This window comes from Vulpes vulpes, chromosome 12 (genome assembly GCF_048418805.1).
Source record: "Vulpes vulpes isolate BD-2025 chromosome 12, VulVul3, whole genome shotgun sequence".
In the NCBI taxonomy this organism is placed as follows: domain Eukaryota; kingdom Metazoa; phylum Chordata; class Mammalia; order Carnivora; family Canidae; genus Vulpes; species Vulpes vulpes.
The window spans coordinates 119,735,488-119,762,050 of NC_132791.1; the positions used below are offsets into that span (position 1 = coordinate 119,735,488).

General features: G+C 41.7%; 1 protein-coding gene across 2 annotated transcripts in view; it reads left to right on the top strand.

The window, feature by feature from the left end:
• Nucleotides 1-26,563, top strand: part of NXPE4 (neurexophilin and PC-esterase domain family member 4) — a 453,299-nt gene that overhangs the window by 267,004 nt on the left and 159,732 nt on the right. The window lies entirely within an intron of this gene.

The window sequence follows — 26,563 nt, forward strand, 5'->3', positions numbered from 1 at the left end:
CCGGCCAGCCTCAGCCTGCACCGCCTGGAAGCTTGAAGCCTGGATGTTTCTCACCTGGGAGGTGCCTACCTGGAGGCTAAGGCAGGAGGAAGGGAGAGACAGAGCAACAGCTGCAGACAGGCAGCTTCCCATTGAGGGCGCCCCAGAGTCCTGCATTCAGGAGGTGTGCAGCTTGGGCAGCCCCCCTAGAATGGACCTACTACCAGGAGAATGCCTCTGCCTCATTTCATCAGAGCCAGAGATGTCTGTCTCCAACTGCAGTATCGTCATCCCCCCAGCTGTAGGACTTACTATAATTTCATACAGTTCTGTAGACAGATATTGAAAAGGCATCTGGAAAAATTGATAGCATATCAAGGCAAAGATTTCATAAAAGTCATTTTTTTAAATGTCCAGCCATAGGTACCAGCGTGCACTCCTCACAGACACACACAGTCAAGGTCCCCAAAGGCCTTTTTCCTGATCTTAGAGCGCCCCCTTTGGAAACGATGCTCTTACTGCAACCGGCCAGGAGGCTTCCGAAAGAAGCTGAGCTCTGGGACGCCTACAGGGCAAGGGATGATCAGTCGAGAGTAGGTGGAGGGGACCCCCCGGGGACAAGGAGCAGGCCTCCAGGGAGCCCCGGGAGTGCACACCCTCATGCGATGAGCAGCATGCTGCACACTCCACCTGTATAATCCCATTAAATGTCCACACACAAAATAAACCTCCAGCCCCGGGTTACTAACAAAGACACAGAGAGTCCAAAAGACACACAAGGAGTGACTGCCAGGGCCAGCATCCTCTAGGATAAGCAAATCCATGCTCTTTCGTTCAGTAAGACCATGAATAGCATCTTCCCTTCTCATAATCTCTCCTCAAAGGCTTTCTCAAATTCTCCACTGAAATTGCAATGAGAAGCAATGATTGAAGGATAGGACACAACAAGTTTCAGGGAGCTTTGGCTGCCAGTGGAGAGCACACTCGAAGGAACAATAGTGAAGGGCAGGTTTTATAAATGTTCCCCTTACCCATGTTTTCATCTCGTTTTTGCTTCCTCTCTGTGCTCAGTGGCTGTGGTCAGGTGGCAGCCACCGAGGCATGAAAAGAGCCCCAGACGTGAAATCAGAAACCTGCTCTGGCATAACTGGGCTGAGCCTCAGTGGGGTTTGGTCAGTAAGGAGAGAAACTGCTAGGCTTCAGGTTCCCATTGTTCTTCAGGAGGCAGGTTCAAGCTGTAGAAGCATCATCTGGTGATTACAGGAAGAGCAACAGGGAGCTAGTCTAAAGTGTAGGGAGAAACTCAAAACCCTGGGATGAGAAGCCAAGTCAGGAGCCAGGATATGGCCCAGTATTGGAGGTAGGGATACAAGAAGAGAAAAAGGGCAGTTCTCCAGAAGGATCCTTGAAGGATAATTTTGTTGAGTCAGGGGCAAATGGTGGAGATGGTGGGGGGGAGCGGGCTCTTACCTGAGAGTATCTTAAAGACATAGATGTTTGAGTGGGTCAGAGGTTCCAGAGATCCAGAAGGAGGGCATGCAGGGTGTGAGCTGACCCCGAACTCAGAGCTTTCTTTTAGAGTCTCTTTTGAAGGAATCTGGAATGAAAACAGAGGAAGTTGTGCACTAAGGAATCTCTTTGGCAGAAATGTGCATCCTCACAGGCCCACACTTGAGGAGAAGCCGAGCTTCTCTATGCCTTCTTGGCAGGGAGTGAATCTCAGAGTTAGTGAACCTGAGAACCTCACTCATCCCTCTGCCTCAGGGCCCCACAGCCTTCCAATCCTTTCAACCACACCAGAACTGATTCTGCTTTGAATACTCAAGAGGGCTTGAAAGAGATATCCATGCATGTCCTTCCCAAATAGCCCTCTGGAAAGTCAGGAGAAGAGGGAGAAAGGCTAGCTCTGGTTCCATAATGCTATGATGAAGAGAGAAGATTATGCTGAGGTGGTCTGTGGGGGGGGGGGGGGGGTGAGCCTGGAGACCCACCTGTGCTCCAATAAGTGGCAAACCCTTTTTTCTGTCTGATGACTGTCTTCATGAGCAAACATGTTAGTGGGGCTAGGGCAGAGAAGGAAGGTCTGTTTCCAAAGAAGCAAAAAGTAGGGGTACTTTTTAGAAGGACTTTGCTGATGAGCCAGATACTGTAGGAGTCAGTAGCCTTTTCCATCCTGCTGGACCCCATAAGCTAAAATGGCCTGAGCGCTGTTCTAATAAAACTGAGGTCACTCTGAGTCCCATGTGGGAAAATCAATTCTTCAAATAAAACATTATTCCAAAGCTCCAACACTCAGAACCTTGCCTGTCAAATACAAGACAATACTATTAAATAATATTATTGAAAACATTCTCTATCGCTCAGGTATGTGAAGCCCTACATGAAAAGTTCCTTTCAGAATTAAGAACAAAGACATTTTTTAATCCCCTAAGAATAGCAGATAGTAGGAAGTGCACTTCCTCCTTTTAGATGATGAAAGCTATGGTGATATGCCTTAGCTACCAGGAAGCTCCGATCAGATTTAGAGTTAATTGCAACAAATATGTTAATTAATCCTGTGGATTAATATGCTTCCTAACTCCCTTCTTCAATCCTGGTTTCCTCTTTTGAATTCTGTCTACCTTATGGTAGATGTCCTTTGTTTAAGATGTTCAAACCATCTTTGGAAAGAGGGACACGTTTCTATGAGACAGCAGACTACTTAACGCACCCTGATGTCCTCAGCTGGATCGGCCACGCAAAGGGTACATTTTTTTGGCAGGAACCCACATTACATCAACGCTGCTTCGGAGATAAAGGACAGTCTTCTGAGTTCCTCTCCTGCCTCTTCCCCTGCCACCACCCTCACAAGGACAGTGTCGAGGGCATTCTTTAATCTCCTCTCTTTTAATTGGTGAGAGAAAGTGGTGCCACTCATCAGTGCTCTAAGTTGGAGGGATTTAATTAGATCTAATGACCAGATAAATGGAGAATTCTGAGTAAGGACCTTTGGGGACTGAGTGGTGTGAAGAGGATTATGTTGTTATATTTCCCTGCATCCGTCGCCGTGGCTGAGGCCACGATGGAAAGAGAAGCAGGACACCAACAAGAGTCAGATGTGGATGTTGTTGTGAGAAGTGGGGTGGAAGAGTGGAAGGAGGGTCATGGGCCTTGGCCCAGAAGGCAGGCAGAGCAAAAGGTGACATGGGATTGAGCATTCACAAGGATGTTTGGTTCTCCCACCCAGGTAATTTTCACTCTTAAGTAATCCTGCCTTCTACTTGACCTGTTTCCCAGGCAGTCTGTCTCCCCACGACCCTGGCATCTTTCCCTCCTTTGAAGGAAGCCAGAAACCTGGCCCTAGAATGGGTAGAGCTGCTCACTTGTCAGGCTTCCATGAGCCAGTGCTAAAACGACCTGTCCCCTTTTGACAAGTCGGCTTTATCTAGTGTGAGCAGGATCGTTGTGAATATCCTTGCGCTGTCACTTAGGGCCTGGAGTGTCAGAGATTTCTCCCCTCAAAGATCATCTGTCAAAGCTAGTGGGGTATTCTAGTCCCAAGAGCCCTGAGGGAGAAGTTCTGGGGGCAGAGGGGGCGGGCATTGGTGGGCGGTGGTGCAGGAGACAGGAAAGGAAGTCAGTCTGCAAATACTCCAGATCTGACTCACTCCCAAACAAAGGTGAAGGAATTCTTCCCTGGAGAAAGGTCAGTCAGAGCCATGAGCCTTGGGAGGAGGCCACATAACTTTTACTAAGTATCCACCTTATAGCCAGCATTTGGCCGGGTACTCACATTTGTAACGGCGCTTAATTCTTATAACATCAGAGTCTGGTGCATAATATGTCCTTAACAGACATAAGGAAAATGGATGAATAATTGAATTATTCTGAGGGGTATCACGGTCCTTATTAGACAGAAGAGAAAACCAAGTTTAGGGAAATAAGCAATTCACCAAAGTTCACACACCAGCAGAGCTAGGGTTTAAACCCAGGTGCCAGAGATCACTCTCTTCCCACCTGGGCATGAATGCAAGACAACCTTCTCTAGGTCCCCTCTGAATGAAAGCCTGATCAAACTAGACGTGTGTGTAGTTGGATCTTATTAGACCCCAGTCTGCTCACCTAGAAAATGACCGGGCTGGGGCAGTGCCTTGTGATGAAGGAAGCAACCCCCATTTTTGGGGGGAGATCTCATAAAGCTGATTTGTATGGAGATTTGTGTGGAGATGCAGCCACCTCGCCTCTAAACCCAAAGCCCTGCCCTTGGTGATAAACAGCATTAATGTGAAGTTAACTCTGTTTATACAAATGTCTGTCCCAGGAGATAGATTTACATATACGCTAAATGCATTTCCCCAGTACCTAAGAGTAATACTTTATTTTACTGCCTCTAGATAGCTGGTAGCAACTCAGGCCATTAAAGAAGCATCACACACACATACATACCTGGAAACACAGTAGCAGCAGGAGATAGATGGGGAGGGCCCTAGCAGGAAGGTCCAACTTTACAGGTATAAATAAATGACAAATGACCTTTTGTTCCAGCTCTCTGTGAGGTTCTTAGAGATGCTAAAAATGACCTGCCAGGGCCATCCCATCCCTTTACCCCTCGGAGTTCTTTAGATGAAAGTGGAGTTTAGAGCCCAAATTATTTGAATCATTGTCTAAATCCTCTGTTTTAGTTTGGCCAAAAAAAGATCTTTTGTAGGTTTGAATCTGAAAATGTGCTAGTCAGTGAGCCCCAGGCTTTAGCCAAGTGGATCCTAAAGTACATCAATCATCCTTCCCTGGTTTATGTTCTAGGACCTGGGCTGAGTGCTTCAAATAAATCATCCCACTGATTTCTCATAACAACACTGGGATTTTTCACTATTATTATGTCCATTTTACAGATGAGAAAATTAAGAATTGGTATGTTAATAGCTCGTCCACAGCTACTCAACTAGCTAATAATTAGCAAAAGAAAGAAAGGTATGAACCGTAGTTTGTCTGAATCCTATCTATGCACAGACTTCAGTGAGATGTGTGTTTCTGAGGATACTGGACTGTTAGGGTGAAGGAGATCAATAAGGAGATGTAAGAGAAAGGAATGTTGCAAATTTCTTTACAGTCACACATAATGTGCCATGGAGAATACACAGTTGTGTAGAGTCTGGGGCCAAATTCTCTAAGAGGCAGACATAACAAGTCACAGTTCTCGCTCAGTCATTCATTCTGTTATTCATGCCTTAATTCAGACATCCAACCAACACAAGTTATGCCATTCACTGGAAACATGAAATTGAAAAATACTTGGTCTATATGTTTAGTAAGCTCACAGTCTAACGGGGGAGACCAACTTGTAAATTAATGATTACGCTGCCATTATATGCATGGGTAGATGGAAACCATGCAAGCCCAGAGGAGGGGCATCCAGATCAGAATGAATTTAAAGCGATGGAAGGAGCAAAGGCCTTTGAATAACAACACCTGGAGCTGTGTTCTGTGTGTGTAGTCTCGAGTCAGGTCAAATCCTTTGAGCTCTACTTTCATTTTTTGCTGGATTACAAAAATATTAATCTACCGATATTACCATCCCTAAATAGATTGAGGAGAGAATTGAATGAGTTGATGTAAATGAAAGCACTATTATTCATCATCATAATGACAAAGATGGGAAAAATGAGAAAGGAAAGTATGAACAGGAATAAAAACAAGGTAAATATTTCCATGACACAGAATTAGGTAACAGTATAATAATAGATATGGATGCCCCCAGGAAATGGGTTGTTCTGGAACTTTGAAATCACCAGCTACCCTTTCAGGGGCCAAGTTCATCCTTACAGGGTTGAGGAGGAGAAATATTTTCAAATATTTGTGGCTATAATTCCTCTTAAGGTAGGAGGATTAAACACATAGCCAATACTTTCTATTAGATCTCAAAGAGATTAGTGAGTCAAATTATAAGGATCTACTGACCACAGCCATGTGCCTGGCATTGTGGTGATTTCTAAGTAGAACTTCAAAGAGCTAATAATGAGTTAGTTGGGTGAAACTTAAGAAACAAAACAAATGAGAGGGGAAGAGAGAGAGGAAAACCATAAAACAGACTCTTAACTATAGAGAACAAACTGAGGATTGATGAAGGGAGGTGAGTGTGAGATGTGTTATTGATGGGTGATGGGTATTGAGGAGGGCACTTGTGATGAGCACTGGGTGTTGTATGTAAGTGATGAATCACAAAATTCTACTCCTGAAACGAATAATATACTATATGTTAACCAACTGGAATTTGAATAAAAACTTGAAACAACCAAGAAATACACAAATATTTCATTCAAAAAAGAGAAAGAAAAAGAAAAGAAAAAGATATATTAAAGAATAAGCTACCAAACTGCAACTAAATCCAGTCACAATGGAAACAGGAAAATTTTGGTGTATAAGCTCTGGCAGTGAGAGATGCTTTCATGGGTGAGGTGGGAGCATTTGCAGAGAGGCTGGCATGGATGTGAAGGGCATGGCTAGACAGCTGGTGAAGCAGAGTCTGTGATGTGGGAGAGTTTGAGTGAAGGCAAATTATATTCTGAGCTCAAGAGTCTGGATGTGATGCTTCTGTCGGATGGACTCTTTATTTGGGTCACGACTGGGATTATCATGATAGAAGAAGTTTTGTTCGATCATAGTTTGAAGGGTGGCTTGGGGAGAAGCCAGAAGGAGAAGTAGAAAGCCCAAATCAGAGCGGTCTGTGATCTGCGCTGCATTCATGAGGGCCTGCATGGGCAAGAGCAAAGAGGAGTGGGCAGATCTAAGGGAAAGAGATAGGACTTGGAATGTTAGAAATAAGAATGAGGAATGAAGAAGAAAAAAAAAAATCAAAGAATCCTGCCAGGATTTTACTAGGTTGGGAAACTGGAAGGAAAGGATGCCTCCAATGGTGGGGCGGGATGGGTGGGAATTAAGTATTTAGAAAGAGGAGGTAGGATGGCTGAAATAAGAATGAGGAATGAAGAAGAAAAAAAAATCAAAGAATCCTGCCAGGATTTTACTAGGTTGGGAAACGAAGGAAAGGATGCCTCCAGTGGTGGGGCGGGATGGGTGGGAATTAAGTATTTGGAAAGAGGAGGTAGGATGGCTTTGAGTGAAAATGTATTGGGTTTGAGGTGCTGGGCAAGACACTCTAATGGGAAAATCATCTGAGTAGCTGGACAAAGAGACTGAAATGACAAGGTGAGGTCATGGCTGGATGTGTACATATAAGATATACTGGAGGTGACAGTCAACAAGCTCTTGCAGAGAGTGATTAGAGGGACAGAATGAGAAGGGGCAAAGGAAGGTCCCTGGAGAATCCTCATATTTAGGAAGGCAGGATAAAAATGAAGCATTGAAGAAAGATTAAAAGCAATCCCAGAGCATGGGAGCAGAACCCCTAAAATCTGGCATACAAAGATCAGCGTAGGAGAGGATGTCAAAAACGAGGGAATTGTCAATAGTGCCCCAGAGCAGAGATCACAAATAACATGGCAGAGGACTAACATCCCCATTTCTTTTGCAAAAAGACACTGCAATAGAATTTGGGAGCAAACGTTGGCTTGTGTGAAAACCAAGATTGGGGTGTCAGTAAGCAAAGACATCGGCAAAGGCCACAAGCTTGAAGGGTTTATCAGGAAAAAGGAAGAGTGGAAATTAGAGGTGTCCTAGGTTGGGAACACAGGGCTGTCAGAGACAGGGAGCCTGCAGCGCCAGGAGGCAAGGGGGCTGAAGCCCCAAGAGATGGAGGAACCAAAGCTCTCCTGTGGAAGCAAAATGCCCAGAGGAGACAAGGATCCAGAATTCATACAAAGCAGCTATCTTTAAGAGGAAAGAAACCTTTTCCTTTGGAGAAAAGCCCACTTCAGAGGCACAGCCCTTCCATGGTGAGAATGGGGGCACAGGAGATGTTGGCAAAGATGACTTTAATCCCCCACTGATCTGAAATGGCACGTAGCACAAGTAAGAAAGAAATCTTTGAGGGTTGAAGTTCCTGAGCTTTTCTGATCATTTCTGCAGCATAACCCAATCCATCCTGACTGAATGCAGGGAGAGAGCTGCCTCCTGGGATTAGGACAGCAGGGAGGAATTGGGATTTGAAGGAAAGAAAAGCTAGGAAATTGTAACTGTGCTAGTATCCACGGGATTCAGAAAGATTCTTTTTCCCAGCTTGTGTTTTCAAGGTTTTGAACCTACAGAAAGGTTCAGAGGCTAGTATAATGACCACCCTTAGACCTTTCATCCAGGTTCATTAATCGCTCACATTTTGCCACATTGGCTTTATCTCTCTGCATGGCATGTATATGGACACACACATACACCTTCCTTCCTTCCCTCCTCCCCCCCCCCTTTCTTTCTTTCTTCTTTCTGTTTTCCTTTAAAAATTTTTGAGGGGCACCTGGGTGGCTCAGTGGTTGAGCATCTGCCTTTGGCTCAGGTCAATCTTGAGGTCCTGGGATTGAGTCCCTCATCGGGCTCCCCAAGGGGACCCTGCTTCTCGCTCTGGCTGTGCCTCTGCTTCTATGTCTCTCATGAATAAATAAATAAAATATCTTTTAAAAATTTTGAAAGTAGGTTGCAGAGATCACATCAATTCACTGAGCACTTCAGCATGCATCTTCTGGGAACAAGGAAGGTTCCCTGCAGAACTACGATACCTGTGTATATCCCAAGAAGTTAATGCAATACTCTTACCTTATCATGCATCTGTATTCAGCATTTTCTGATTGTTCTTCAATATTCTTCATAGCTCTCCTCTCTCCTCCACCTCCCCCATTTCCAGTCTCATCAAGGATCACACACTGTATTTGGTACATTTAAAGAGAGAAAAGCAGTGAGGTGGGCTAGACTGAATTTGGATAGACTGATCCTTTAGTGAGCCAGATTTGTGCTGTGGGGAAATAGGAGTTATAGCATGTGAGAAGATCTGCTTGGTTGGGGAACATAGACCTTTGCCCTAGATCATCTGTAAACATGTCATGGTGGTGGTGGTGGTGGTGGTGGTGGTGATGATGATGAATATCAAGGTGACTGGTGCAGGGTATCAGAGGAAAACAATTTTTAGATATTAAAGGACCAAGAGAGAAAAGAAAAATTAGAAAGATGGTTTGGCAATGTAAAATTAATATTAGACTCATTATACTCCACCAAAAATTGTTTAATTACCATGTGTTAAATAATAAATCATTAAATCTTTGTGAAATTAATTTGTTCTAAGTTCTCTACACATATATGCTCAATTTACAAGTAGCATGGCCAACTCCTCCCAACCTTAATTAATTAGAGTTAGCATTGGTGATGGAATATTTATTTATGGACCAGGGGCAATTAGAGGAATGGGCTATGTTCACTGCAGGGAATGCTAAGAGGGGTTTCAGATACGAGAGACCGAGAAAGCTACACTCTCAGAGCCGGCGTTACATTTATGGTCATTTATTTCAATGGATCCCTTCATTTTATAGGGATCTCTGGTGGCTGTATCACAAGGCTGTGTGCAATTCTCAGTATTTCCAGCTGACTAGCAGAAATGCTAGATTTACTCAAGATAAGGCTGCACAGGCTAGATAACACATCAGAGCTTTTACTTTTTGTTTTATTTTAGGCTGGGATTAACTCTTTACAGGAACGTTGCTTACCTTCTGCTGACCAGATGCTCCAACAGAGTATGTCTTTGATGGGAAAAAAAATAAAAATAAAAGATAATGAGGGTAACAAATTAATTTTCTTTGACCAGTGAGTTTATTTGGTGGAAGAGATTTTTAAAAGAAGGGGAAAGGGCAGCGTGCTGAGGGAAGTAACAGTAGAATCCTTTGAAAAGATAGAAAAACACCCTATTTGCCCCAAACCCTCATTTTATAGATGACGAGATTGCCCAAGTGACATACCCAAGCTCGTGCAGTTACTTAATGGAAGCAATTAACAGCAATCCTTCTAGCATATCAAAGGTTAGTTGAGGAATAAATTTGGTGAGCTAAAAGTGGGATATCCCCGGTGACAGCAATTCTTAAGCAGAGAAGCCCTTTTTCGGAGACTGTTGCTTGCAAGCCAAAGGGGGCCACGATGTCTTGATTTTTTAGGCAGTGGATGAACTGGAGTGTTATGGAGCAAGTATGACCAATAGGCCTCAGTGATGGAGTGGATATCAGCTTGGGCTGGTGGGGGGGGGGGGGGGCATGAGAAGCGTGGGGAAGGACTGGGGGCATCCCAAAGGACATTCAGATTCTCCATGGCAGCTTTTGAACCGTGCCATTTGTGCAGGGAGGGGGCGCAAGAGGAGAAGAGCACTGAAGACAGATCCTAGGAAATGACCTCACAAGGCGCAGGAAGGCTGAGTCTGAGGTTCACTTCTGGTCCTAAAGGGTGCTCAGGTCTTCTCTGAACCCAGGGAGGGCGGGGTGCAGGGAGCATCTGGAGCCCACCAGCTAGCTCTGCGCCTGCGGTGATAGACCTCTGCACGAGGCAGACACCAGGGGTCAGTGCAGACCCAGCTTCTCTGGAAGGGCTGCGAGGTCCCTTTCCTTTGGCGTCTGTTCATTACCAAGAGAATTTAAGAGACCTCTAAAAGGCAGATTCGTTTATGATAGCAGCATTTACAAGCAGTTGTAATTATGGTGTATGGCAAACAATTATTCCCTCCTAAAATTGCTCTTTTAATTTTCTCTTATTTGTCCCGTAGTGAATGTTAAGTAAGCCTCACTGCCTCACACACTGCCTTGGATATGTGCACAGAGCCTCCTAAACATCAGACTGAAACACGCACTGCGCTCCAACCTGCACACACACACACACACACACACACACACACTCTCACGCTCGCGTTGCCCAGATGAGCCCTAGGACAGTAGAGGAGGTGCTGCCAGGGGGACTCCCAGAGCCAACCCCTGCCGGGGCACAGCTTGCAGAGATGCAAAACGCCTCTCCACCTGGAGGACGTCTACACCCCTTCCAAAACCCACCTCAAGAGTCATCTCGCCTATGACACCTTTCCCTCCATCACCACCAAGTGGACTTGCCTATTCTGTCCTTCCTGCTACCGTGTTCCAGAGCAGACATTTTCCACCTGTGAAATTTTCATCTACCTCTCATTCACATGTCAGTCCTTACATAAACTTTGGTCTTTCTTGCCTTGAACGTGAGGGCCTTACCTTAGGTGTTACCAGTCCCCAGTGTTTGGCACATGGGACAGCTTAATAAAAAAAGTTCTGGGTTAAATAAATAACTGATTAAGTCAGAAGACTGGCTAGAGGATGGGGGAGGGGGATGTGGAACAAGGAAAAATGCAAGGATAAAAACACCAATGAAGACATTTGGCATGAAGGAAAATCACAAGAAGCACCTGACTGGATCTGAGGCTCTTCTAGAGAGGTCATAGGACATGCTGCTTGAGTGTAGCCTGTGTGAGACTGAATTGGGGGATGCTCTGGATGTCAGGCAGAGAAATTAAGGCTTGATGAGACAAACAATAGAAAATCACTGGAGATTCTTCTTCCTGTAATTGTGAAAACAGCTGATTTCTCTCTCAGGCCATAGCTGAACATACTGCCCTCCTTAAAAAAAAAAAAAAAAGCCATTAAACTGGGTGCTTCCCCATCATGTTGGTTTACAAATAGCTCAGTTCTCAGTTTCCATGTTTCCAGCCTCTATCATGGACAGTGCGAGAGGCGGTAGGTGTCGGGTGTTGAGTTCATCTGCTTTCTGAGGACTTCTGTGACAGCATGTCATCATTGCAGAAATGCACCCCATCTCAAAATGTCTGGGATCCCAGTGAGGATGCAAAAAGACAATGCAGTCTGGACCCTAATACTACCTTTCAGCAGAATTCTGGGAGAGATGGGCAGGGATGAGAAACAAAACAAACCCTCACAATCAGGAGCAATGACATTTAATAAAGTGATTAGGCAGTGACATTAGATAAGTCCTGGGGCCATCTTGGAGTGATTAATGTGGGTGGATGGAGGCCAGGATCTATTAGGGGAGGGATGTAGAGGGCTGTTCTTTTGATTAAAAAGCCTATGTTTGGAGGGGGGCTGAAATTTCAGGGAAGTGTTGTCATTAACCGGTTGTCTCTGGCCTTGAAATGGTCTTTGCCTATTAAATAGCTCTCTGTTCTCACAATAGTAGAGTGAAGGAGTAGGGAGCAAGGGGCAGAGGGAAGGTGCCCATGACAAGTGGCCTCTCTTGGAATCAGACATTTTGTTGTTTGCAGACCCTTTGGACTCTTCTCTATGCACTGACATTCCCTTATCTCGGCTCAAATGCTAAGGAAGTTTCTGGATTAATTAATTTTCCCTTGTATTACCAGTTACTGCGATAGCCCTGGGAATCACCCTAGCTTCATATTTAAGTCCCTTCTCTGTAACCTCAGGCTAGTGAAAGTGGAGAAAAGATGCCTGAGTTTTCATCTTTCATCTGGTTTAAGAGCTTCAAGAAAAAATTAAGGGTGGTACAGGAAAACAGATGCAAATTTTGTTAAGCATAGACTCAGCATCTTGTTGAGAGTGGTGACCCTTAGAAGCAGTACTTATGCCTACAGAATTCATAGGAGACTTGCAATCTTCCAGACTGAGGAGTCTCAGAATTTTGGATTTCATAGACCAGTAAATTTTTTTAAAAAGGAAGACTAATTTTTTACCTTGTCAAATAAAGCAATAACTAAATTACCATCCACCACTAACAAAATTACATAAGGTATAAAAAGTAGGAAGAACATAATCAAAGTGACTAAAGGATAATAAACATAATGCAATTTGCTTTATGAACAACTTACTCTTTATCGTAATTTTTCTCATTTTGTGGCTTTTTTTTTTTTTTAACCGACCAAATACTCACTTCCAAATACCTGGAAGCTTAGCCTCAATACCATCCCCGGTGTGTTCCTGGGAGGCTGACTTGGTACAAAGGGTAACAGCAGCTAGCCATCAAACAGCACTCCCTAAGCATCAGTAAAACCAAAGGAGTAACACTTAGGCTGGTTTATTTTGTATGTATTTGTCCATGTCTTAATTCAACATCCCTAGTGGTGAATACTATCACTACACCTGATTTTCAGAGAAGAAACTAAGGTACAGAGACATCAGGTGGGGACTTGCCCAAGGCATTACAGCAGTTGTTGATAGAGCTGGAACTCAAAGCCCGGCAGTCTGGACATAGCTAGGGGACCCCTATGTGTTACCTGACTTAAATGGAAACAGCCTGTCTGGGTACATTCAGCCAATCCATTTGAATCTTACATTGGAATTAGGAGGAAGCATGTATATGAGTGAGAGAGAGAGAGAGAGTGTGTGTGTGTAGATCATGTAGGATGTGGGTCCATATACATGCCCTTCTTTCAGTGATTAAAAGAAAAAACTTTTGGGGTACCCAGGTGCCTCAGTCAGATCTTCTTTCAGCTCAGGTCATGATCTCAGGGTCCTGGGATCAAGCCCCATGTCGGGCCCCCTGCTCAGTGGAGAGTCTGCTTCTCCCACTCCCTCTGCTCCTCCTCACTGCCCCCCCCTTCCCCGCCCACTCCTATGTTCTCTTTCTCTCAAATAAAGTCTTCGAAAAAAAAGAAAAGAAAAAACTTACATCTTCATAGTGATGTAAATGTTACTAATTTGATTCTTCAAGAACCCTCATGAGTATGAGGATATATTTTATTACCTCCATTTTGAGACTGAAAAACATGTATTATTATTATAAATAATAATTCCAACAGCTAATATTTATTAGCACTTGAATATGTATCAATTTATTTAATCCTAGCAATGACCTTTGTAGTTTCATAGTATTATTATACTATTTAAAGTATTATTGCTGTTTTATAGGTTAAATTGGGACTGAATAGAAGTTGCCCAATGTCCCAGAGTTCGTGGTACTAGGATTCCAATCCTAGTGGGTATGAGTTGTGAATCTTTTAGGGATGTTTGAAAGACAAAAGACACAAAATTAAAAACACAAAATTAGGTACAAAGGTGAAGACATTTAGAATGAGAAAATAAATCATAACACATTTAGCACATTAAAAATAAATCAATGACACATTTTTAAAAGCTTATATATTATGCCAAACATTACAAAGTTCAGAAAAATAACATTTTTATTAATTAACTGCCTGACGCATCTCTCCCTTCCTTTCCTCATTTTTAAATTTTTGGTTACTTACTCTTTGCTGTGTGTGTGGAGTGTGGAGGGGAGGGTTTAATTGTACCAGAGAGGGTTTATTCAAAGAACAACAACATACGTATGGATTTGTTACAGGAATTTGACCTGACACGGTTGTGGGAGCTGATGAAGCATTCTGTAAGGTGCATTCTTCACATCTTCCACTGGGGATTACAGGCCACTGGGGAGGCAGCTGAGGAAAGTAGATTTGGGGGAAGGTACAGAACAAATGCTGGCAACGTCAGAAGCTGAAAACCCATGAGGATGGACAGGAAATTGGGTCCACTCTTGTTGACTCTGACACAGCAGTATAGGGATGTGGCTGAATGGAGGCCCTTCATTTTGGAGTGAATCATGCATAGCAGCCCCAGGTGTTGTAGAAGCTGTTGGAAGATCCAGGGGAAGAGAGAACAGCTGCAGTCCACCTGCTGCCTCAGACTATTAGGTTGACTCAGCAGATCAGCAAACAACATGTATGCTCTATGGATGGCCACCACTTCCCTTCCACCTCCCAAATCTTCCACAAGACTCTCCCTGTGGCCCATCATTATCAGAAATGCAGAAAAGGGAACATCCTGGGACGTATATTTCAGCCTATGCAAGTTGACATGTAACAAAGTGGCATCATGTTTTCTGTTGATGTTGGTTAGATGTTCAATAAATGTCAAATGTGTCTAGTTGCTTGATCTTGTTAAGTCCTTTTTATCGATACCGATTATCTGTTTACATGTTACATTGATTTTTTGAGAGAAGGGTGTTGAGGTCTCTAACTGTGTTTGTTACTTTGTTCCTATTTCCCCTTACTATGTATTTCCAAATATTTCCAATAAAATATATGAAATAGCCACTATCAGTGTTTATTTTAGTGGTTAGTCTTGGATTGCCTCTACATATAAGAATGGGATAGAAAGAACCCTCAGTCTTAATAATTATAGAACATATATATTTATAAATGTATAAAATATGTAAATTTATAAAATATGTATGTATGTTTGTATATATTTATAAAACATGTAGATACATATACTATATATATATATATATCTTCTTTTTTTTTTTTTTTTACTGAAACATATGCTATATGAATATACTGCCAGGGCCCCTCCCAGGCCTTGGAAAGCATTCGTGCAAATGAAGGGTTCTGGCTTCAGCTTTCTCCTCTGATTCTAGCTCAGATTTGCATCCAAAGCCCAACCTCTTGATGATCTACTGCCTTTTCAGTGAGAGAATCAGAACCAGAATTCAGGTATGACTCACCGGCTTTTGTTCTTTTTGTTTGTTTGTTTGTTTTGCTCTGTATGAAGAATAACCATATATCTCAGACTTCCACTGTGATCTAACTAGTGCACCAGCATATCTTCTGATGCTGATGATACGAGTAAGTTCATTCATACTTGTCCATGAATGTATCCTACTTTTTCCTCGAGAAAAATGTGAAACCTCCCAATCCCAGCATTAAAGAAGAAGCAGACAAACATTTGAAGGAAAGCTAAGACAGTGATTCTTGCTTTAAGTAGGAAATTAGACTGGATAACTCCATATTACTTTCCAATAGTATCATTCCACTGTCTTCTACCATCCCCAGCAGCAAGAATTTGGCCTGAGTGGAATTTGTCCATCTATTTTTATTAACTAATAAATTCTGCACAGATCAGTTTGCTTCAACAAGTCACCTATCACATACCTTATTTAATATTGAATAAAACAAACATGGTTTATAATAAATGCAAATGTGCTTCATATACTTTTCCATTGGATTAGGACATAGAGACAGAGCCCTGGGGGTATAGCTGCTGGATAAAGATACTGTAAGACTCCTTCCATCAGAGCTGGTGGTAAATAGAACATAATAATAACAACAGCAATAGTATCTCCCATTTTTAAACAGGTGTCACATACCTTGTTCTCTGCCAAGTACTTTACATACAGTATATCACTGAAGCTCCCCTATAACCCTGGAGGGAGGTACTTAACCACTGTGTTATCATGGAGACAATGCCCTCTTAATAAGTGGAAACAATACTCTGGGGTCGGTGAAATCTGCCTAGGGAATGGGAGAGGTTAATGGATGGGGATGAATCTAAAGTGTCTGTGAATAACACAAACACCACCCAGAATCTGCTCACAAATATTTCCATTCCTCAATAGGTTTTATCTTCACCTCTGTCGCAGGGAGGGGGAGAAACCTTCTTAATAATCAATGTCATTTAATGCTGAGGACAATAAAACAAAACTTCCCATGAAATTTTTACCACCACTGCTTGCAGTTTATAAAACCAAGAGAAACATCCCTATGTTCCTTCCCCAGTGAATCCTGGCCTCCATCCACCCATGTTAATCATTTAAAAATGGCCTGAGAATTTATTTAATGTCACTGCTTAATTACTTTATTAAATGCCACTGCTCCTGAATGTGAAGATTTGTTTGTATCTCGTCTCTGACATCTTCCATGGAACTCTAAGAACCCCAACTCTTTCTCAAAATAATACGAGTTTCCCCCCTGTGCACCCCATTTGTTGCTCCTTGCTAGAAAGCCAAATGGTAAAATGAGAAAAACCATTCTTTCTGACCTATCTCTCCTTTGGTCTTATTGCCTGAAATCCTATCATAGAAAGTCATTGCTATAGACCAAGAATGACCCTCTCCAAATCCCTCTTTTATAGGGGCAATAATATTTTATCCTGTAAATTTTCATTTTTAATGATTATTCTCTGTTCTGAGAAAGGGGTATGAGAGTTCTGGAAACTTTAAATGAGAAGTTACTGAGAAAGAACTAAGAGAAAAAGAGCTTCTGTCCCCAAAAGAAATGTTGCCCGAATAGTTTTTGCTCCGTTGACTAACACCGAGATGTGGTCACATGACTGGCATAAGAAATGTCTTGCCCAGCCTCGGTGGAAGAAGGCAGGAGTGAGAATGGATGATGAGTTGCATAATTGGTACAGGAAGAACCTGCTCTGGTGGGAGATGATGGTTTTCATTGTAGTTGATACAGCCTTGGAAAGAAAAAGAAAACTAAACTCTACTGAGTGTTGCCTATATATCATGAAGATAAATTCTCTTTAACAAATACTTTTATTCTAGGGATAGAAAATTCATTTCTGTGTGCATGTCAGTGCTAATTAATTGGGCTTGTTACAGCACTGCATTGAGAAGGATGTTGAGACCTCATCCATTGCAGCTGGGAAGAGATCTGTGATGAGTTAACAAGGTTTGCTGTAGAGGGAAGAAAGGAATGCCATGACTTCCTAGTATGTGGTAACTGCATCGGCATATCGCTTCAGTTGCCCAACACTGCCATGAGGACAGGAGAAATGCAGATAGTAGTCACTTACCAAGGCCCCACCCTTTTATTTCATTCAACCCTTGAAACTCTTTGCTCACGGGAATTTGAAACTGATGTTGGCTGCACAATTTTATGTATTTTATTATTTATTTTAAAAATTATTTATGGGATCCCTGGGTGGCGCAGAGGTTCGGCACCTGCCTTTGGCCCAGGGCGCGATCCTAGAGACCCGGGATCGAGTCCCACATCGGGCTCCCGGTGCATGGAGCCTGCTTCTCCCTCTGCCTGTGTCTCTGCCTCTCTCTCTCTCTCTGTGACTATCATAAATAAAAATAAATTATTTATGGTTTATTGCAGCATTATTAACAGTAGCCAAGATATGGAAGCAACCCAAGTGTCCATCAATAGATGAGTGTATAAAGATGGGGTGTGTGTGTGTGCATACAAATATTACTTAGTCATAAGAAAGAATGAGATCTTGCTATTTGCAACAACATGGATGAACCTAGAGGGTATTATGCTAAGTGAAATAAGTCATCGAGAGAAAGACAAATATCATGTTATTTCACTTATGTGGAATTTAAGAATCAAAACAAATGAACAAAGGAAAAAAAAAAGAGACAAAAGCCCAGACTCTTCAATACAGAGAATGAACAGATGGTTACCAGAAGGAAGGGGGGTTGGGGAGGAGGTTGAATGAAACAGGTGAAGGGGATTAAGAGTACCCTTATCTTGATGAGCACTGGTTAACGTATAGAATTGTTGAATTACTGTACCATCTATGTGAAACTAACATAATACTGTATGTTAATTATGCTTCAATTAAAAAAATAGAAACCATTCCAAAATTCTTTTAGTTCTTCAACAGAAGGAAAAAAAAAAAAAGAACAAGTTTCTGAGAAGGTCATCACCAGATAAAGATTTCAGAATGTTATATTTTTCTGTTGACATCCATTATGTTAATAAGGAAGCTTTCTTTATGGAAAATTATTGAGAATTCTACTTATTCTTAAGGATTTAGAAATATGGGAATAAATCACATTTTATACTCTAAGAATGGTACTCATAATGAAGTGAAAGTCTTTTACTATAGAATATAAATGAGGACTTGTTTTTAAAATTAAGAATTTTACTTTTTTTTTTTCCTCATTTGATCCACAGCCCCAATAAAGCTTTATGATTTATTTCATCCCCACTTCACAGTTAACATGCTGCACAGAACAGTCAGTACAGGGCTGGGACTAGCACCCAGTCTGTCTTATACAACAGTTTGGGTTCCCAACCCCTCTATTCTATTGCCTCCTTCTGTGACCTTTGTAAAAGAAGCAGCATCTCACCCTCCATGGAATAATAAAGAGAATTCCCATGTATTACAGAGGAAGAGAAGCCCATTTACTGGGCCCAGGAAAAAGGAAGGTAGCCATTGGCTAGGATGCATGGAGAAATGCTAGAAGGTGGATATGAGGAGTCAAAAGGGGTTGGCTGTCACTACTACATAGGAATCTAGGATGTGATGGACACTAGACAGGGATTTATCACACACCCCAACCACCTAAACTCATTCCTGGGTGAAATGGAGAGGTAGAAACTAGGGAAGAACTCTAAGGAAGGATGACTTATCATAAAACTTTAAATTTGAGGTTCAAATAGGTCAGATTTTTCATTTCAACTAAGGTTGGGATTTGAATCAAGAAATTAGTTCAATAGATAGTGAGAGTGATTTAATTTCTTTCTAGAATTAGATGATGGATGGATGGTTGGATAAACAAATAGATGATGGATGGGTAGATAGAAGATAGACAGACAGATAGATAATAGAGATAAGCAAGAGCTGGCTACAAAGCTAGTATTACAGGATGACATTTGGTTTTCTGGGCCATGGTTTAAGATACTGAAATGTTGGTCTCTTGGCAGAGAAAAGAGCACATATCCAGTATATGCAGGTTACCTGGCTGCTTATTGATTTATCAAGTGGACTTTACACTAAAAATAGAGTCAGAGAAAGAAAAATGCCCAGATATGAATCAGAGCAGTATCTATAACAAGAGAAGAAAAAGAATAACAGTGGAAGGGATACCTGGTACTTCACAATGGAAGTAATGGAAAGAAAAGCTGAAAATAATACTGAAAAAATATGTACCCTTAGTACATCCCACACATAACCCCTGGGTGATAAACAAAAGTAGGTATCATTGCTCTACAAGGTCTTTCTCATCAACAGTACAAACATGCTATTAATTATCCCACCCTAAGAAAACCCTCTTTTAATCCCCCATCTCTAATCCCGTTTCTCTATCCCTCTTTGTAGCAAAATCCCTTGAAAGAGTTACCAATCGTCCTTGCCTTTTGCTCTAAACCCACTCAATCAGACACCTACTTTTATCAGTTCAGGAAAACATCAATGACCTCTATGTGCAAAACCTAATAGTCTGCTATCTGCCTACATGAAGTAACAGCAGAGCAAATGTCCAGCCACATACACAGCCATAGCCATTCTAGTTCTTAAAATATTAAAATAATTCCATACCATTGATAAATAGCCACATTTTTTATCCCCCTGAGAGCTCCTGCCAACCCTTGTTACTCCTCCCTGGAACTCATTCCTTACTCATCCCTGGATTCCTAACTCAGAATCCAGAATAGGGTTAATCCTGGACACTGCAGGGGGTCTCCAGGTTCAAGCTAAACTCCAGCACTAAGACCAGATACTATTATCATTGGTCAATAGTGTATGGGACAGTTATGTCCTTCAAGTGTCCTTAGTACTTTGCATTGCTATCCCTCCCTCCTCACCATTCCCCAGGGAGTAGTCCAAGCATTGCCCACACTCCAAACACAGCCCTGAGGATCTCCAAGTGACAATGTTCGAGGAGCTTCTTGGTACCCACCAGGCTCCTGGAATGCAGCCAGTCCATTATGGCTCTCATGAGCCAACTATAGATCCTGGCTCTGGTATGCCCAGACATGTGTAGAAAGTGTCCCTGCTGGCACTGGTACTCAAGTGAGAAGGCTTGAGTACCAGTGCCAGGCTCCAGCTGGCTTCCAAAGCTCTGGCAGAGTGCTGCTGGTGCTCATCCTGTGCTGTCTTCACACGGCTACATAGACTGTGGCCTTTATAGGGCTTTGCCTCAGAAAGGATCCGGGAGAGTCAGAGAGAACTGGTGATCAAGCAGGACTGGATAGAGCCCTTGGAAATTGCTAGAGGTCAAGGATACCAAGTATGAGTCTGTTGAATTTCTCTTCTATTTAACTGGACAGACTCATCAAAACCCAATGAACACTCACCCATCACAAGAATTAGCAGCAATATTCTTATTAATAAAAATGAGAGCAATCACTTAAAATATTTACTCTGTATCTGGTACATACCAACTCATTTAAGTACTTAACCATCATTATTATCCTCATTTTTCTAGATAAAATAACAGGCACAGAGAGGTTATTTAAAATGTAAAAAGCAGAACTAAGATCCAAACTCAGTCAGCCTGGCTCATGGCCAATCCTCTTAACTGCTACAGTACTCTGCCTCTTGTTTGGCCCAAAGGATCCTATTGTATCCAATTACATATGATGCTCCAAAATGATGTTCTTGATTTAGTTGATAATAAAGATTTTTAATTCACAGAATCTCAGTAATATAAAAACTAAAACATTTGGGAGGGTAAAATATTTTTAATGTAATTGCTTTCCAATAGAAGCTGAGAGAATTTGGCACCATGATCTATATTATTGATGTTAATTTGACACTCTAAGTCAGCAATAGCTAGTAAATTTCAAGGGGAAGTTTTTTGTGTGTTTGATGCAGTCCTCTCTATCAAAGCATAGCTCATACACAGCATCATTTACCTAGTGACTTCCTCCTTGAATAATAGATCATGCTAAACAATTTTTTAAAATTAACCCATGATTTGGAATTTATTACAGTTTATTACTACGTCACATGATGGGATTAAATATAGCTTAATTTTTCAAAAGATAAAGGGGAATTTCTTGTTATTATATGTATACTTTCCCATTAATTTATTTCATTATGCTGATAGTTAAATGTTTTGAATATTACCCTACCTCTCACTAGCATTTGATATTCCCTTTTCCCTAAAACATGTTTTGGATTGACTTTAATACGAACACTCTTGTTTTCCTCCTACTTTACCACAGAAACTTCTCATTTTCCTTAGCTGGCTGTTCCTCATCTCCTGGATCCCCAAACCTTCGCATGTCCTATGCTCCAGTCCTGGGATCTCTTGTTTTGCTTGTATGTTCTTTCTCTTGGACATCTTGTCCAGTATCATGGCTCTCGATACTGTCTAGACACTTGCAAATGTGGCCCTCCAGTCTTACCTCTTTTCTAGATACCAGGCTACTACATACCATGGGTTACCAGACAGCTCCACTTGGGCATCTAAAATGCATCTTAAATCCACTCTGTGTAACACTCAACTCTTGATCTCCAGATGCCCATTGTCCTTCCTATCTTGGTAGATGGCAGCTATATCCATCTAGCTGTTTCAGTTCCAAAGCTCAGAGTCATTTTTGATTCCTTTCCTTTATATCCCACATCCAACCTGTCAGCAATTCTTTTAGGATCTGTTTTCAAGATAAGTGCAGAACCTGACCACTTTTCGTCACCTGCTCCTCTGTTGTCCTGGGTCACACTGTCATCATTTTCATCTTGAGTGTTTGCACTATCTCCTTAGTGGTCTCCTGGTTCTATCCTCACTCTCCTACTCTCTGTGATTAATTTGTGTGTTTGATGTTTGATGTTTAAAGGGTGATTCCTTTAAAATGTAAGGCAGATCATGTGGCTCTGCAATTCAGAATCCTCCAGCAACTTCCTTCTTATTTGAAGGACAAGCCTAAGCCATCATAGTGATCCACAAGCCCCTTTATGATCTGACAATTCATTTCTTCCCTGAGTGGTTTTTCTTTACTTGGCTTCAACCATGCTGGAAGCCTTACTATTCCTTGCATGTGAAAGACACACTCCTGTCTCAGGACCTTCACAATGTCTCTTCTTTCTGCCCAGAAAGCTCTTCCCATAGATACACCCTCATAGTCTTTCCCTTGCTTCCTTCATATCTTTTTTCAAATGTCTGTTTTAGCTTCTAATTGTTACTATAACCAATTAGCATAAAGTTAGTGGCTTAAAACAAAATATATTGTCTTATATTTCTGGAGGTCCAAATTGTAAAATCAAGGTATTAGCAGGGCTGCATTTCTTGGGAGGCCATTTCTTCACCTTTTCCAGATTCCAGAGGCATCTGCATTTCTTGGCTCCTGGCCCCATCAAAACCACCTGCATAATATCTTGAATCCCTCTTTTTCTGCTCTCTGCCTCCATTGTCACATTGGCTGTTTTAACTCTGACCCTCCTATCACCCCCTTGTAAAAACTCTTGTGATTACAATGGGCTCACCCACAGAAACCAGGATAATCTCCTCATCTCAAGATCTTTACCTTAATCACCTCTGTAAAGATCCCATCTTCACAGGTTCTGGGGATATGGATATGGGCATCTCTGGGAACCACACCTCAGCCTACTCCAATGACTTTCTTTGCAGGCCTTGTTCAACTGAAGTACTCAAGCTAACAAATCTCATTTCTCCATCAGAAAGCCCTTTCTTGTTTTTCTGCTTATTTTTTCTTCATGGTCTTTGCCACCACCTGACACACTATACATCTAGAATTTGTTTGTCTAGCCCATTAGCATGAGGGTAGGTGGGTTGTGTCTCCTCCATTCACTGCTATGTCTGCCATGCCTAGAAGGGTAACTAGAATAGAATAGGCACTCAATAAATGTTTTTTTAAGTAAGTATAAGAGACATTCCATAAAGAATAGCATGGTAGAATGAGAATCACGACTGGAATATGCTATTAAAATGTGTATTTAGAAGATATTACTAAATGTTATTTTTTTTCAAACCAGTCTTTAAAATTCCCTGAGCAGTTCAAGCATACAAACAAAGCTTAATGGAGCTTATTTTGTAAGACTAACTCAACCTCAGTCATTTTTTGCTTATGCCTCTGAAAATCATAAGCAAAACTTGAACTGTTTTCCAAGGTTGATATGAAGCAACTGCTGACCAATTTCTGGCCATTTAAGAAAATTCTAATATAACTGATCCCTGGGAAGAATAAATAGTGTTTTCTTACTATAGTAGCTGCTTAATAACAATATACACCTGAGCCTGATTCTATGTTTTGGTGTTAATGCTCCCAGTGTGCAAATTGTCTCTTTGGTGTGTGCACAATAAACTTTTACTCATTACTACTCATGACGCATTGGGTTTACTTCTGTTATTTATGGACTTTGGACACAAATGTTTGCTACTGTCTACACACACTGGCATATGGAAGACTGCACTTTCAGCTTCTTTACAGTTGGTTGGAGCCACATGACTAATTGAAATGTGGCCATAAGTGATGTATGTCACTCATATCTAGTCTAAGGCAATGCAAACCCACTTACTCTTTCCCAATCCCTATTCCCCTGCTGAGGCAACTAGGGAGCTGGTTGTTTCAGATGGTGTAGCTGCAGGTGGTGGAACCTCTAATAAGTTAAGGTTCTTAGTGACTATGCAAAACAGAGCCTTCCCTTTATCCACACCAATTAGAGTAGAACAAACAACGTGGCCAAGAAATCTAACTTTCGTTATATTGAGACACTGAAACTTTGTTATCAGAACATAACCTGGTCTGTTCTGATTAATATAAAACTTCCTACCAGAAGTTGAGTCTCCTTGTAAAAAATAACCCAAAATACGTGACATCGATTTCATAGTTAGGTGGTCATTGGTAAGGAAAGTGATACCCGAGGCTAGAAAGGCTGTGATCCATGTTTCACAGTGACCAAAAGTCTAGTAAAGCTGTCATTCATGTAACTCAAGAAATAGATCATGGTTTGAATGCAGCCACAGCTCTAGGGGAAAACATGTTAGAATGCTTGTTTGGTGTTGCATGTGGCTAGGTATTATAAAAAAGACATAGGCCCAAGAGAGAACTGCCCAATTTGAAAGCAGAAATGGAAGGAAATGGAGAGATTTAGGAATTGGGGCTTTGCAAGGTTAAAAAAACCCCAACTGCTTCTAGACTCCAAGTAGTAAAATATAAGAGTCAGAAAGCAATTTTAAGGTAGATGCCAATAAAATCTTTCAACAGATTATATTACCTAAGGGCAAGGATCAGATTAAAGGTATATTGCTCAGTAAATCTTTTTCAACTGTATAAAATTACTTATGTCAAATAATAAGGGTGAAACTTTCCCACAGAGGTAGGGAAGAGAAAGAGAGCTGTAGGAGTGATAATGCATTAGAAACATATCAGATAGGAGAAATTTGTCCCAAGAGGAACTGCTGGACCTTTCTTTTTTCTTCCCTTTCCTTCTTGAAGAACTTTAGCCCTAAAGCGATTAGGTAGACAGAGAAAGGTGGACTTGCCCACCTGGGTCAGGGGTTGGGGCAACCACACTAGCCTAGAAGAGGGCGCAGGAGTCTGGGCCGAATAATGAGAACATCCATCTGTACAGGATGGATGCCTGGGTCTGAGCCTGAGTGGGGCAAGGAGGGTGTCTGCCTGTCAAACCTAGGACAACTTGATCCTCAAAATAAATGAAGATGGTAATGGATTACTATAATCCATTAAATAAAATGGGAAACACAGGTCTTCTCAATACAAATTAATAAATGAATACGCTGAAAGTTCGATGACAAATAGGTTAGATACATTGTTCCAGGGTATCCAGTCCCACAACAGTTATTAGTTACACATGGAAAAAGAATAACTGTGCCCTGGAGACGCATGGCAGACATCATCTCATCCAAGTGATCAAAGTGAAAAAATGAAACTCTGTGTCACCCAATGGCAGGTGATGAGAACACAGCATCATCTCTGTGATATTCCTGACAAAATGTACAGCTTGAACCTGATAATAGGGAAACATGAAACAAATGCAAATCAAGGGACACAGTACAAAGTAATTGGTCTATAATCTTCAAAAGTATCACAGTAACAGGAGTCAAAAAAGACTGAGCAACTGGGCCACAGTGAGGGACATAAAGACCTGACAATGAAAAGCAATTCATGATTCTGAACTGGAATCAGAATTCTATAATCCTTTTTCTATAAAGGACAGTTTTTAAAGGTATAAGGCAAAATGTTCATATGTCTGAGGATTAAATGATAGAAGCATAACAGTGTTGATTTTATGATTTTGATGATTATATTTCAGTTAGTAGGAAATGTATATACTAAGAGATGATGTAACATCAGGTCAGAAACTTACTCTCAAATAGATCAAGGGAAAGAAAACTCTTTGTGCCATACTTGTAGCTTTTCTACAAGTATGAGACTGTTTCAAAATCATCATCATCATCATCATCATCATCATCAATAAAAGAATTGTGAATGTGGGTGTGGTTTCTGGTGCACAAAGATGACCAGAATCAAATGGAATCAAAAGCTAGTGTTCTATGTTTTTAAAAGATCATGAGAAAAAAAAATAAAAAAATAAAAGATCATGAGAAACTGTTGACTTCCAACCTTTTCCAGGTAGTACACAGGCTGGGAAATCTGCACAGTCCTCATGGAGGGTCTAGTTCCCAAAGTCAACATTAGTCGTGGCTCAAGGAGGAAATGGTAAAAGAAAGATCTCCCAAAGACTGGGGTCAAGGAAACAAAGGACAAGGAGGCTTTCAGGGTGGTGTGGCCTTAAAACACCTGCCAGGGAGATTGAAGAATTCCTACAGACCAGTGATTGCTTCCCTTCCCAGGGTGTTGTATATTGAGCCCATACAGGGAAAATAACTTGCCATTTTCACTCATAGTCTCCAGATGAAGAGGAGCCACGCCTGGATTTGGAGTATAAACTCCACGCTTTGAGCTCAATATGATAAGTGATGGGCTGTTAGGCTGCTGCTCCCTTGGGGGAGGATGTTGAGTAAGAGCAAACTGAATATTTGGTGCCTAGAAAGGAGACTGTGGTAGCTGTTATTAGTATTCACAAAAATCTGGTTCTCTTTTCTTTCCATTGCATATAGAACACTCTAAGTATTAGCTTGGATGACTTGTGACTATTTTAGGCCAATGAAAGGTGAGCAGAACTGATATGACTGATATGCATCACATAGGCATGGAAGAGTCCAAATGCAAACCCCCCCCCCCCCCCCCCCCCAGTAT